The sequence below is a fragment of the Sinocyclocheilus grahami genome, unplaced genomic scaffold, assembly GCF_001515645.1.
Source record: "Sinocyclocheilus grahami isolate Dianchi unplaced genomic scaffold, SAMN03320097.WGS_v1.1 scaffold109.1, whole genome shotgun sequence".
Taxonomy (NCBI): Eukaryota; Metazoa; Chordata; class Actinopteri; order Cypriniformes; family Cyprinidae; genus Sinocyclocheilus; species Sinocyclocheilus grahami.
Genome location: NW_015505288.1, coordinates 883,427 through 895,632, shown reverse-complemented (window position 1 = coordinate 895,632; position 12,206 = coordinate 883,427). Strand labels below are relative to the sequence as shown.

The 12,206-nt window shown below is 37.7% G+C and overlaps 1 long non-coding RNA gene across 1 annotated transcript in view; it reads left to right on the top strand.

Annotated features, from left to right (window-relative positions):
- The window catches only part of LOC107588874 (uncharacterized), a 13,905-nt gene extending 2,039 nt beyond the window's left edge, over positions 1-11,866 (top strand). The window contains exons 2-3 of the long non-coding RNA XR_001609629.1: positions 8,943-9,015; positions 11,799-11,866. This is a non-coding gene — a long non-coding RNA (uncharacterized lncRNA). The remainder of the gene's footprint in view (positions 1-8,942; positions 9,016-11,798) is intronic.
- Positions 11,867-12,206: the final 340 nt, after the last annotated feature.

Here is a 12,206-nt window from a genome sequence, read left to right as displayed (position 1 = left end):
CTTTGTTCACCCCCCGGATCCGTATGAGACATTTTTTTATTTTTATGGATGGGCGCTTTTTATTTAACTTGTTTTGGACTGAAGCATGCAACACCCGCTGAGTGCCATTAAACAGCTTGAAAGATCAAAGACAATTTTTTTATATAACTCCGAATGGATTCGTCTGAAAGAAGAAAGTCATATACACCTAGGATGACTTGAGGGTAAGTAATTTATGGGCTAATTTTCATTTTTGGGTGAACTAACCCTTTAAAGCACTATAAAGTCCAATTTATGAAAAACGGATCCATTGGATGTACACCATCTCTGGCCAAAAGAGCAGATGGATTCTCAGTTTGGCAGCTTTGATGCAAGGATGCGGCGCTTTGGTTTTTTGTCAAGAGAACTTTTTAGGAAGGAACTTGTCATTTTCACCCTTTTCCCTTGTCTTGTGCGTCTGCTGGGTGAATAATTGATAGGAGGGTTGAAAACATGATTTCCTAACAGGGCCTTTGTAGGACGGTTATGTGTGATTCATTCATGTTTAAAGATGGTTTTATCAGAGAGCCTCGGGCGAGATGTCAGGTGTGCTCAAGGCATACATTTGGCAGATTTCTTTGATGTGAGGACTCCATCTGGGCTCTGTTGTGATGAGAGCGGAACGTGGGGACCTGTTTATCTCTGGTGATACATTTTAGAGATTTTCCTTTGGAGCTGTCGTGAACTGTCATCTGATTTGTCCTCGCCTTGGTTCATGTTTAATGAAAAATGTCACATCCCTGAGCAAACCCTTCTAAAGGGAGGTTTCATCTAAAACGTACTTATTTACCCTCATGTCATTTCAAACTGTTATGTTGTTCATTACATGGAACTAGGCATGGGACGATAACCGGTTTCAGGGTATACCGCGGTTTGGAAAAGTCACGGTTTCAAAACCACTAAAATTTCCCGTTATACCGTTCCTGCGGTATGCACAGTTTTTTTACGTGTCGTCAAAGACAGAAAGTGCAGGACTCCCTCAGTTGTGTGCAGCGAAGAGCATAACGAGTCACACGACCCTTCCCCCTCAGCCCTTCCGGTTGGTGCGAGCAGTCAGTGAGAGTCACCTGTGTGTGGGATGGCCGAAGGAGATGAATTCCTGGAACTTTTTCCCCCGTCGAAAAAGACGAAGTCTGTCGTATGGGAATTTTTCGGGTAACGTAGACTAACCATGTTCCGTACACAACGGTGTTCCATACAGATGACGTTTTACCTCCGATCGCTAAATAAATACTTCCAGGTCAAACATAAACTATATATCTGTGTCATCTTCATTTCTCCCTCTTTCACCCCCGATCAAGACAGAGACCCACCCGCCGTTTGTTTCAGTGTTGAAATACTATTTGACTTGCTTCCGAGGCAGATAACATGGCTAATTAACTAGCTAACGTCAACTAGTTTCCTCCCTCACGTTACTTCACAGAGTGAGGGATAGCAGTCTAAAGTATATACTGTACTTGTCTGCGATTTAGTACAATAATTACATTTAGCTGGTATCACGTCTATACTTTTAAGCCTCCTGCCATTGTTTACATCTGTTCAAAATCACAACATTTAAAAAACAAACTGTTGTACGGAGAGACCGTATGTGTGTGAAACTCGCGCTCTCTCTTTCCTTATGTGTGTATGTGCACACATCCTCGTACCTCACCGCTTCAAACTTAATCCGGGAAAGGTGAACATTCCTACATCATAACTTGGACTGAAAGATCAAAAAACCTTGTTGAGCTGCAGGTTTAATGACTGCATTTTTTATAAAAAATTTTATTTTTGTTTTTACAGAAATTTTGTTTTGATTATATTTTTGATTATTGAGCTGCAGGTTTAGGCTCACTTAAGTGTGACTCCTTTTTTTCTTTAATTTATAGGGATTTATTTTTTTTTTTTACAGAAAATAAAATTTTTTTGTTTTGATTATTGTTGAGCTGCAGGTTTAGGCTCACTTAAGTGACTGCATTTAATTAAGAAGAATTTAATTATTTATTCTAATTATTTAGCCTGACATGTTTACTGTTCCAAAATGTTCTATATGTTTGTTAAAAATAAAATGTGTTCAGTGGAAAAAAAAATTTTTTTTTTACCCAGACATTTAAAAATAACATATTTTAGAGCTGTAATCGCAATACCGTGATAATTTTTTAATCTAAGGTTATCATACCGTCAGAATCTCATACCGGCCCATGCCTACATGGAACACACAATGAAACATTTGGAATAATTCAAATCCCTGTTTTGTCATACAGTGACAGAGTGACTAGTCTGTCAAGATTCAAAAGGGTTGTAAATGCACCATGAAACTAGTCCATATATATAGTCCAGGGTTATTATATTTAGATTTTTATGTTATGTTAAATGTTTTAATTTTCCGTTCAAAACATTCAAGACTTTGTGGTTGGTAAGATTATTTTCGAAAAAAGTCTCTTATGCTCAACATTTGGTTTATCAAAAAATACAGTAAAAATACAAATACATAATACAGTAAAAATACATAGTTATTCCATTGATTATTATCAATGTTATCAAGTTGTGCTGCTTAATATTTTTGTGGAAACCATGTTTATTTTTCTTCTTTTTTTGATAAATAGGACAGAATTTATTCGAAATAGAAATCCTTTGTAACATTATACATGTCTTTACTGTCACTTTTGATCAATTTAATGCATTGTTGGACTTGATGAATAAAAGGAAAAAATTTTACTGAGCCACATTTTTGAAAGTTAGTGTACAATTTTCCAGAAACTAAAACTTTAAAAATTATTATTTTTTTTTAGTTCACTTAATGGAAACCACTTGTTTCTGAATCCATATGATAACTTTTTGTGAGTAATTTTTCAAATCGATTAAGTAATGAAATTCATTATGCAGCGCTCAAATCATATTTTTCACATCGTAATGTCAGATCGCAAGACATGAAACCAATGATTCTTGATGTTACTGACATCCAGCCTTGTGCCGTATTTGATCTCAGATAACCCTATAATTTTTGGGTGAACTATTCTTTTAATGGCCCTTTTGCTTTTCTGAAAGTAAGGGGAAAAGTGCTATGAAAATAGTGTTTCGCACCTGGCTTTATATTGTAGGCCAAGCAATCTGACCTGTGTTTAATGTTCCCAGCGTGCACGAGACTCCCCACAGTGCTACAAGGAGTCATGGTAAGGCTATTTTGCAGTAAGACCTTATGTTCCAGCAGTACAGTAACATCAGCTCTTTTTACCTCACTCACCTCAAAACAAACCCACCTATGGTGAACTACTCCAACATCACTGGACTTAGCTCTTCTGAACACCTCTGATTGGCAGAGCTTTCTCCCACAGGGAGAAAAAAAACTGAGGGGGCAGGGGCTGAGAGACTCGCGAGTCGTCCCCCTGAGCATTCCCTGCAACAGTTCTCTTTTCGGGGCTTTTGAACAGGGAGGCTGAGCTTTAGGACGACATGCTGCAGGCTCCAGAGGCCCCAACCGGCGACAAGGTCTCCACCACCCCCTCCCATCTCTACAATATAGCTCTTTATATGTCCTGTGCTCCTCTGGAGAGAGCGCACCATTTAGATTTTGCTGATCAGGTTTGCATACATTAACACCTCCTCTCAGTCATTTGAATATGAGAGAGCCTGGCATATAAAGACAGATGGATTTGAATGGTGTGTTTCAAAATAAAATAGAATGTATTGCTTTTTTTTTTAGCAGGACCTGATAGGGCAAGTATCACTATTACTATTGCTTGTACGTTTCACATTCAGCTTGTAGCCTTTCTCACACTGTTTGTGCTACAAGCATGAATAATATCTTAAATTATGTGGCTAAATGAGCAAAGGTAGGCTTTGCTTTTCTAAATGATTTTAGTGTTTAAAATATTTTTACTTAGTTGATTATGTACCAGTGAAAAAACACCATAGATGGAAAGGCAACAGTGAAACTTGTATGCAGGGTTGCCAGGTCTATTTAAAACAAAGCAGCCCAATTGGTACTCAAAACTAGCCCAATCGCTTTTTGGGGGAAAATGGCTGCAATTGCTCCAAATTCGTGTTCCAGGGGGGTCAGAACCTCCTTCCAGAGCGTTCCACCTCAGTCAAAATCGCATTCAGGTGGCGGGGGGTTTCACTTCAACCCACGGACTAAAGCAGCATTATAAAAGTAGCCCAGTTCTGTGGGAAAACCGTGGGTTTGGCAACACAGCATGTATGACATTCTTCCCTGGAACAAAACATTTTAAACTAATAAAAAATTTAAAAAATGTTTTTTTTTTGCAATGAAAGTCAATATCCCAAATTTTATCCCAGCATTGCTAATAGTGTCTGCTCTTGCAGCTAGGCCAGACACTTCTTCTTGCCCGCACCTCATGGTCTCGTCCCATCAGCTGTAGTTCCCTGTTCCCATCCCTCTGTGATGTCTTTAAGTGTTTGGGCTTCCAAACAGGACCTTCGGAATCCAGAGGCCCTGTTCTTGGCTCTCGCACTCAATGTTCCTGACAACTACACAAGGTGCTCTTGCCAATTGAATGAACGGTGTTCAATAATACATCAGGGCCAGGTGCTGGTACCCTGTACCAAAGCACACAGTACACCCCTCCACCCAGATCACATGGGCCTCCCTGCCATGAAATTTTTATAAGCACACTTCTGGGAATCCACAGTGTGATCCAGATCGTCTCGTGCTTCCCTCATATTTAAGCAGATGGCAGCTGCTAGATGTTTTCTTCAAGCCCAGCAGTCGAACCCCTTTGGTGCTCCTAAACCCTTGTTTATGGTAAGACAGGTAGTGAGCTAAATAACTAGCAAATTACAAAGTGAACAGTTGACTTGACTAAATTGGTCATGAGTAAGTCAGTCAGAGACATGCAACTGTGGTTTTTACTTCTTCAGAACCAGTGTTGGGCAGTAACTAGTTACTAGTTACTGTAATAATATTACTTTTTGCAGTAATCTAGTAGTAGATTTCAGTTAGGGCTACACAATTAATCGAATTTCTAATCGCAATTACAATTATGGATGCCACAATTACGTAATCGTTCAAAGCGGCAATTAATCGTTCAAAGTCCACTTATGTTATTCTGCGTGCTTAAGATGCGTTTTTTTCTTTCTACCTGTTATCTTAAGGGTTTTTCCCATTATTTAAATTTTAATTTTAGTATAATATTATAATTTTATTATTATAATACAATTCATATTTTAACTTTTTTATAATTTAAAGAAGAAACCAATCCGATGTATAGTTGACATTTGAGGCTTAATACTATAGAAAAGCAGTAAAGGTTTTTCAGTTAGAGTGTTTTCAGCTTGTTTATTTTCATATAAAAATACGGCATGCAGTTGCATTAAACAATGGTATAAACATCATTCAGTGTAAATTGTGATAATCGTAATTAATAATCACAATTACAATTTCAAGGGAATAATCGACAATTAGGATTTTTGTCAATCGTGCAGCCCTAATTTCAGTAGTAATGTTACAGTTACCATCCATAAAACAGCTACTTAGTTACTTTTGATGCCTCACCCCCCATTGATTTGAAATCCAATAATTGATAATTAATTGATTTTTAAATAACATTTAGACCCATTTGTTTAGATATTTTCTATATTAAAATTTTTTTATTTTTTATTTGGGCTAGTTAAATTTACTTCGGGCTACCAAAATCTGAAGAGTGCCTGGCCGAAGGGCTACCAGGGATTTAGAAATTTTTCGAGACATGTTAAATATTTTGAGGTACTGTGTTATTAACGGACAGTATGCTTTCTGGCACTTTAAGTTCAATTGAGACACATTATATATAAAATTTAGATTAAATGCAATTCTACATAGAAAAAGCCATGGTAGAATAATGTTTAATATGTTTAATTTTATACAAATGAAAATGTCTGTGAGTGAAAGATGCAATGTGTTGCTCATACTATTGTGTGTACCTTGTTTATATTGCAAATAGGGTTTTCTGAAAATTTCTGTTGGAAAAAAAAGATTGTGAGATTGTGACTATTGAACAGACTCTACATCTGAATGGACTATACACTAACAGCCTCATTTTCATTCATTTAAAATTAAATATGGCATTTTTCCTGACTAAGCTCTTTAATAAAGCTTGAATGAGTGTCATGGGTGCAGTTCAAATGCAAGGCTTTGAAATGTATAGTGATATTCACTGAAATGGCTTTTGCTAAATAAATAATTATGCCATGATTCCAAAAACAAGCAAATAAAGGTGTTGCATAGCGAATCCATGTGAATCAAGCAGCTTAATACAAGTCTTGTGAAAAGATGTGATAGCTTTAGATGGTGAAAAGATTTAATTTAGGCTGTTACTTACATCTAAACGTTGAAAGGTTGACAGGAGGGTGAGTAAACAATTACAGAATGTTAATTTTTTTGGTGAACTATCCATTTTAAAAGCCAACATGCAAAAGAACTGTGATAAGATTGGAAATCGAGATCCTGTCTGAAAAAAATCATGATATGACATTTTTGCCATATTGCCCACCTCTGCTTCTGTTTGTCATGGCTAACAGATAAACCGAAATATAGCTTAAGTTCATTGCTGACATGTTAATTCTGTAGATCCTTTGTGGCAGTAGGACCTTTAACTGAACTTTGTTTGAACCTCTCTTCCACAGTTTTATGGTTGTCGTTGACTCCCCCTCCATCACTGGCTCTCGGTGGGAGGCATTGTCATTCTGGTCACTCTCCTGCGCCAGCGCGTCAGTGTTTGTGCAGTAATGGAGTGCTGGATCTCCTCCTTGTCATTCATATACAACTTTATCACAGTCATTGACTGGCTGATCAGAGGGAGCTCTCCTCTGCTATTTATGAGCCTGCCACCTTGGGCTCCTCCTTCCACTGACTCATTCACCTCCTCGCTGATGCCTGGGAAAGCTTCCTGCTCCCACACAAATACATGCTTCTGCCCACTGGATGTGCGTTGGAGAGAAGGCTCCATCAGAACAGTGCTATCTTAGTATTATTCATATATACTATTATAGTTTTTATTAAAATTTGAAATGTTTATATATTGATCATATAATTTTGTAAATTTTTTTAAATAGTACTATTTAGGTTTGATTTATTTTATTTCAGTTTTAGTTTTAGACTAGTTTTTGGTTTTTAATTGTTTCAAGTTATGTGTTTCAACTTCAACTTTTTTTCAGTTAGTTGCCAAGGCAACATTTCTAATTTTAGTTTAGTTTAAGTTTTCCATCGAAAATATATTTTACAAATTTTATTTTAGCTTTATTTCTTTTAAAATGTTTTTGATAGTTTTAGAAAACAGTAAAAACCCTGCATTAGATAGATTACAAGATTGCCAATGGTTTTTATATTCTTAAGTAGTAATGGTTAGCACACATGCACCAAAACATTGAGTCGTGGTGCTCAAGTTCGAATCTGGCTCACAGCATTTTCCCATTTCCTGTTCTCACTCTCACTGTATCTATTCGTAAAAGTAGAAAAAGGCCAAAAAATCTGAATGGAATATAGAAGTAGATATTTTGATCAATGTTTCAGCTGTTTTTATTTACACAAGTCAGTGGGATCCAAAACAACACTGGACCCTACTGACCTTCATTGTGTGAACAAAAAACAGTATTCCAATCAAATTTTGTAAAATATCACTGGAACATGAGTAAAAAAATTCTGGCAGAATTTAAATTTGAGTGAACTATTATAAGTCATCTTTCCTGTGTAATTAGTGTTTAATTTTACATAATATGACCAAACCTGTTATCTCTCTGTTGAAACATCGGATTTGGACATCAACGCACGTCCATATGGAATTGCCAATCTTGTGTGTGTATGCATTGCCTTACCCATGGTGGAAATTAATGTTTTTGCCCAAATGTGCCGCAGCCAGTCTAAAGCTGTGTTTCTACCAAACTGTGCCGGTCTCTGAATGTCATTTTGCCAGCAGAGCTTTGCAGTGCTATTTTCTCTCATGGCTGATGGAAGGGAAAAGGAAAGGATAGGAGCAGAGAGATGGTACACTGGGAGCTGGGTAATTGCAAGCCCAAGCGGCTAAACAACAGACATAATGGATACAGAAAATGACAAAAACACAAGAACCGCAATGGTGCCATCAGATTGCCGTGACAACTCCAGCTATACATGCTTTGGCTGATCTTTCTGTTCTTTTCACGGAACAAACGGGATGTGGAGATCGGACATGCGGCCGCTGCAGTTGATGGGTGTTTTGTATGTGCATGTGTACTTGTGTAATCAACAATCCCTATTGTTGTTGATTATAGTCACTGATTTTCTTTCTGCAACTTTTTGAACAATATCCAAACTAGAGTGACAGCAAACAATTAGGGACTGAAAGTATATATCTCTGTTCTAAAACATTGCAAACTGCCTACATAAGCAGCTACCTTCTGAGGCTGCATGAAAACCTATGCTATACAGGTGCATCTCAATAAATCTTATGAAGTATTCTAATTTGTTGAGATAGTGAATTGGTGGGTTTTTGTTAAATGTGAGCCAAAATCATCACAATTAAAAGAACCAACTTAAACTACTTCAGTCTGTGTGCATTGAATTTATTTAATACACAAGTTTCACAATTTGAGTTGAATTACTGAAATAAATGAACTTTTCCACGACATTCTAATTTATTGAGATGCACCTGTACATAAGCAGCAACATATAGCGATCTGCACATGGAACTTGCAGTTGATTTTCAAAAAGATTGATGTCAGTGTGTTACAAAGATAATGATGCAGTATTCAGAATCAGATACACATAAAACTACTTGGAACACACACAGTTTTTTTTATTTTTTTTATTGAATGAAATATATGGAAGTTTATTGTTTATATTCAACATTTTATTGTTATCTTGGAGCTATTATTTTTGCTTGCTTATAGTATAATCTGGGATTTCCTGCTCAGAAACGTCAACATCATGCCCTGAATATAACGTCTGTTTCTCTCTTGTTCTCTTCTAGGTTAGCTTTATACGTGTACGAGTACTTATTGCATGTTGGGGCCCAGAAATCAGCACAGACCTTCCTTTCCGAGGTAAGACTTTGGTTTCACACACACACACACACACACACACACACACACACACACACACACACACACACTTTAGTTTCTTTTGTATGACTTTAGTACAGATTTTAGTTAGAAAACACTTGTAAATTATCATCCACCAAGCTGCCTTTTTTATAAACAAGTAATATAAATATAAATTTCTATTTATAGAAATACATAATTATTTTCTATTGTGGTGATATGGTATCACTTACAAAAGCATGTTTCCTGTCAAGCTTGTTCTTTTCTGTAATGCTATAAAATCCAAATTGAATCCACTTGTTTCATTTGAATGGGGCAGGATATTGTGCGCTGCGCTGTACTGCCTTAGTAACATTTTCTGGATTTTTCTTGCTCCACATTTAACATTAGAATCCATTTAATTTTGTTGTTTGTGTCAGGAAATAACTTACTTTAATGTATTCACTTTAAAGGTGGGGTAAGCGATTTCTGGTAGCCAATGTTGACATTTGAAATCACCAAAACAAACACGCCCCTATCCCAAAAGAATCTCGCCCCTATTTTGATAGCTCTGCCCCACACATACATACACAACCCAGGCAACGATTAGTTCTATGAAACAAAGCAAAACCAATGTTACACCGTGTCTACACTTGACGCGAGTGGCACGGTGCAACAAAATACTATGGAACTCATAATCATTGATGCTGTCTACACCATAGATACAGTGGGGCAAAAAAGTATTTAGTCAACCACCAATTCTGCAAGTTCTCCCACTTAAAAAGATGAGAGAGGCCTGTAATTTTCATCATAGGTATACCTCAACTATGAGAGACAAAATGAGAAAAAAAACCGACAGAAAACTGCTGCGTTCTATTCATGGCGTATTGACACAAATTTCAAATGATTTTCAACGATGGCTTTGTCGCGTCCAGTGTACTAGACTTTAGCTGTTGTGCCGCAGACACGGTGTTACTCACCTATTGAGAAGAAACAAAGCAACCTCGGCGTCCAATCACAGGCCTTCCGCTCCTTGAGTTCTGATCCGATATTTACACGGGTCCTACTTCTTGCCATATTGTAAGCCTTCTTTTGTTCCGCAGACGTTTTTGTCTTGTTTTTTTTGTTTTTTCCAGCGCTGGAAAGCTGATCCGATATTTACACAGGTCCTACTTCTTGCCTTACTGCCTTAAGCCTTCTTTTGTTCCGCAGACGTTTTCCTCTTTTGTTTTTTATCTGCCATCTCTATCTTTCTGTCTCTCGGCTCGGACTGAATGCTCTCTCCTCCACATCAGGAGTAGACACGCCCCTTACTGCTAATTGGCTACAAGTTTGTTTTGCTAGTCGGCCCGAATCAGTTTTCTAAAGCGTTTTTGAAAAATCGATTACCCCACCTTTAATGAGAACATTGACACTCTGCATCAATGTATTGAAGAATAGTTGATCTTAACTATACTGAACAGTTTGCTTTTCCCCATATTTCTACTGTCTCAGAATCTGGACTTTTAGTTGCCGTTTGTTTGTGAGCAGTCATTTCCTTCCATTGCTCTTTTACCCCAGGGTGTTTTTCCTCCCTGTTGGCTTGGCGGCATCTCTGCTGCGTTGCGGCATTGTTTTCCTGACTTTCTGCAGCACTTCTCAAAAGCACCACAAGTTGGTCAGATGTTTATCTTGCCGTTTGGTAGGCCGACGAAGTGAAATTGACTGGTAATGTGTTCTTAACCTTCAGACCTGCTTCAGTAATCCACTTTCAGCTGCAGTGAACAAACCTATCCTATCCTCTTAGATTTTCTTTTTTTTCTCACTAAAGTTTCCTGTGTAATCATCCACATATAATTGTTATAATAGGCTAATTCTTTCCTCACACTTTCCACGGTCAGTTCAGGTCCCTCTACTCACCAATTACAAAGGAGAATGTTTGTTAAATACACTGAGATTATGGCCTTAATGAGAGTCGCCCTGGTCATTTCCACACAAGCAGAAATGATGGGGAGTGAAAGTGAGCCCCAAGGCCTGAATGAAGTGTAGGAAAAACAGAAGCCATGATTAATTTTGAGGGTCATGAGCTGTGGGTCTCCACATTGGTAGATTGACCAGGATGAAGCTGAGCAATGCTGCCAAGAATATGCGCTACCTTCAAATCATGTTGCAGTAGTAAATGAGGTCATGTGACAGGCACCAACATTGTAACTACCAGTTGGAAATCTCTGGATTTTCTTTGAGCCCTGGCGTTCCAAGTCAGGTGTGTCTTACATAAACAATCATGGTGGAATCATTGCACCATGACTTGTTTGCATTGACTTCTGCGAAACACAAAAGAAGATATTTTGAAGAATTTTTCAACTGGTTTTGTCCATATAATGTAAGTCAGTGGGGCCCAAAACAGCATTGGACCCCATTAACTTTCACTATATGGAACTTTCACTTTTGTTTTCTACAGAAGAGAGAAAGTTTTGAAATGGTTGGAAATGACATAAGGGTGATAACACATGCATGGCAAATACATTGACCATTATTCTGTTATTATTCAAATCAAAATCACTTCAATGCAGTTCACATTGGAATTATAAATTTATGACTTGTACATAGGGGCTTCCCAGAAGGACTTTCTCCTCTCTGCCTGTAACATTTTAAGCTCCAGTGTCGTAGAAGGATGTGAGGAAAACAACTCTGCTGTTTTGGTGGAGAAAGCAGGATGATATATGGGCTCTGGATTGGGTCAGAGAGCAGATTAGATATTACATTATCTACAGTCTCACAACCCCTCTTTCTCTTTCTCATTTCTTCCCTCTCGCTGCCTGTTGTAGATCCGATGGGAGAAGAACATTACGCTAGGGGAGCCTCCTGGATTCCTCCATTCATGGTGGTGGTAAGTCTCATGTGTTTTATTTATATTTTATACATGCTGTCTAACTGTCTGTGTGCAAGCTAGTACTAATAAGTGTGTATTTCAAAATGGACAAATACATTTATTTTTTATTGATGCTCTGACATCTTGTCTAATCTAGGCACAGGGCAAGTTATTTTTCAGTCCTTGCTGAAAGCTCACGTTGCATGAAGTTACAGAATTTACAGCTCATCTGCACATTTTTAGTAGTGCTTACTAAGGCAAGCATCACTATTACTGTTATCCAGAGATAGTTTGCGCAAACCTCAAATGTCTCGTCATGCACCGCTCGTTATGGCTGGTTTAAGCAAAAACTTATATAGGATAA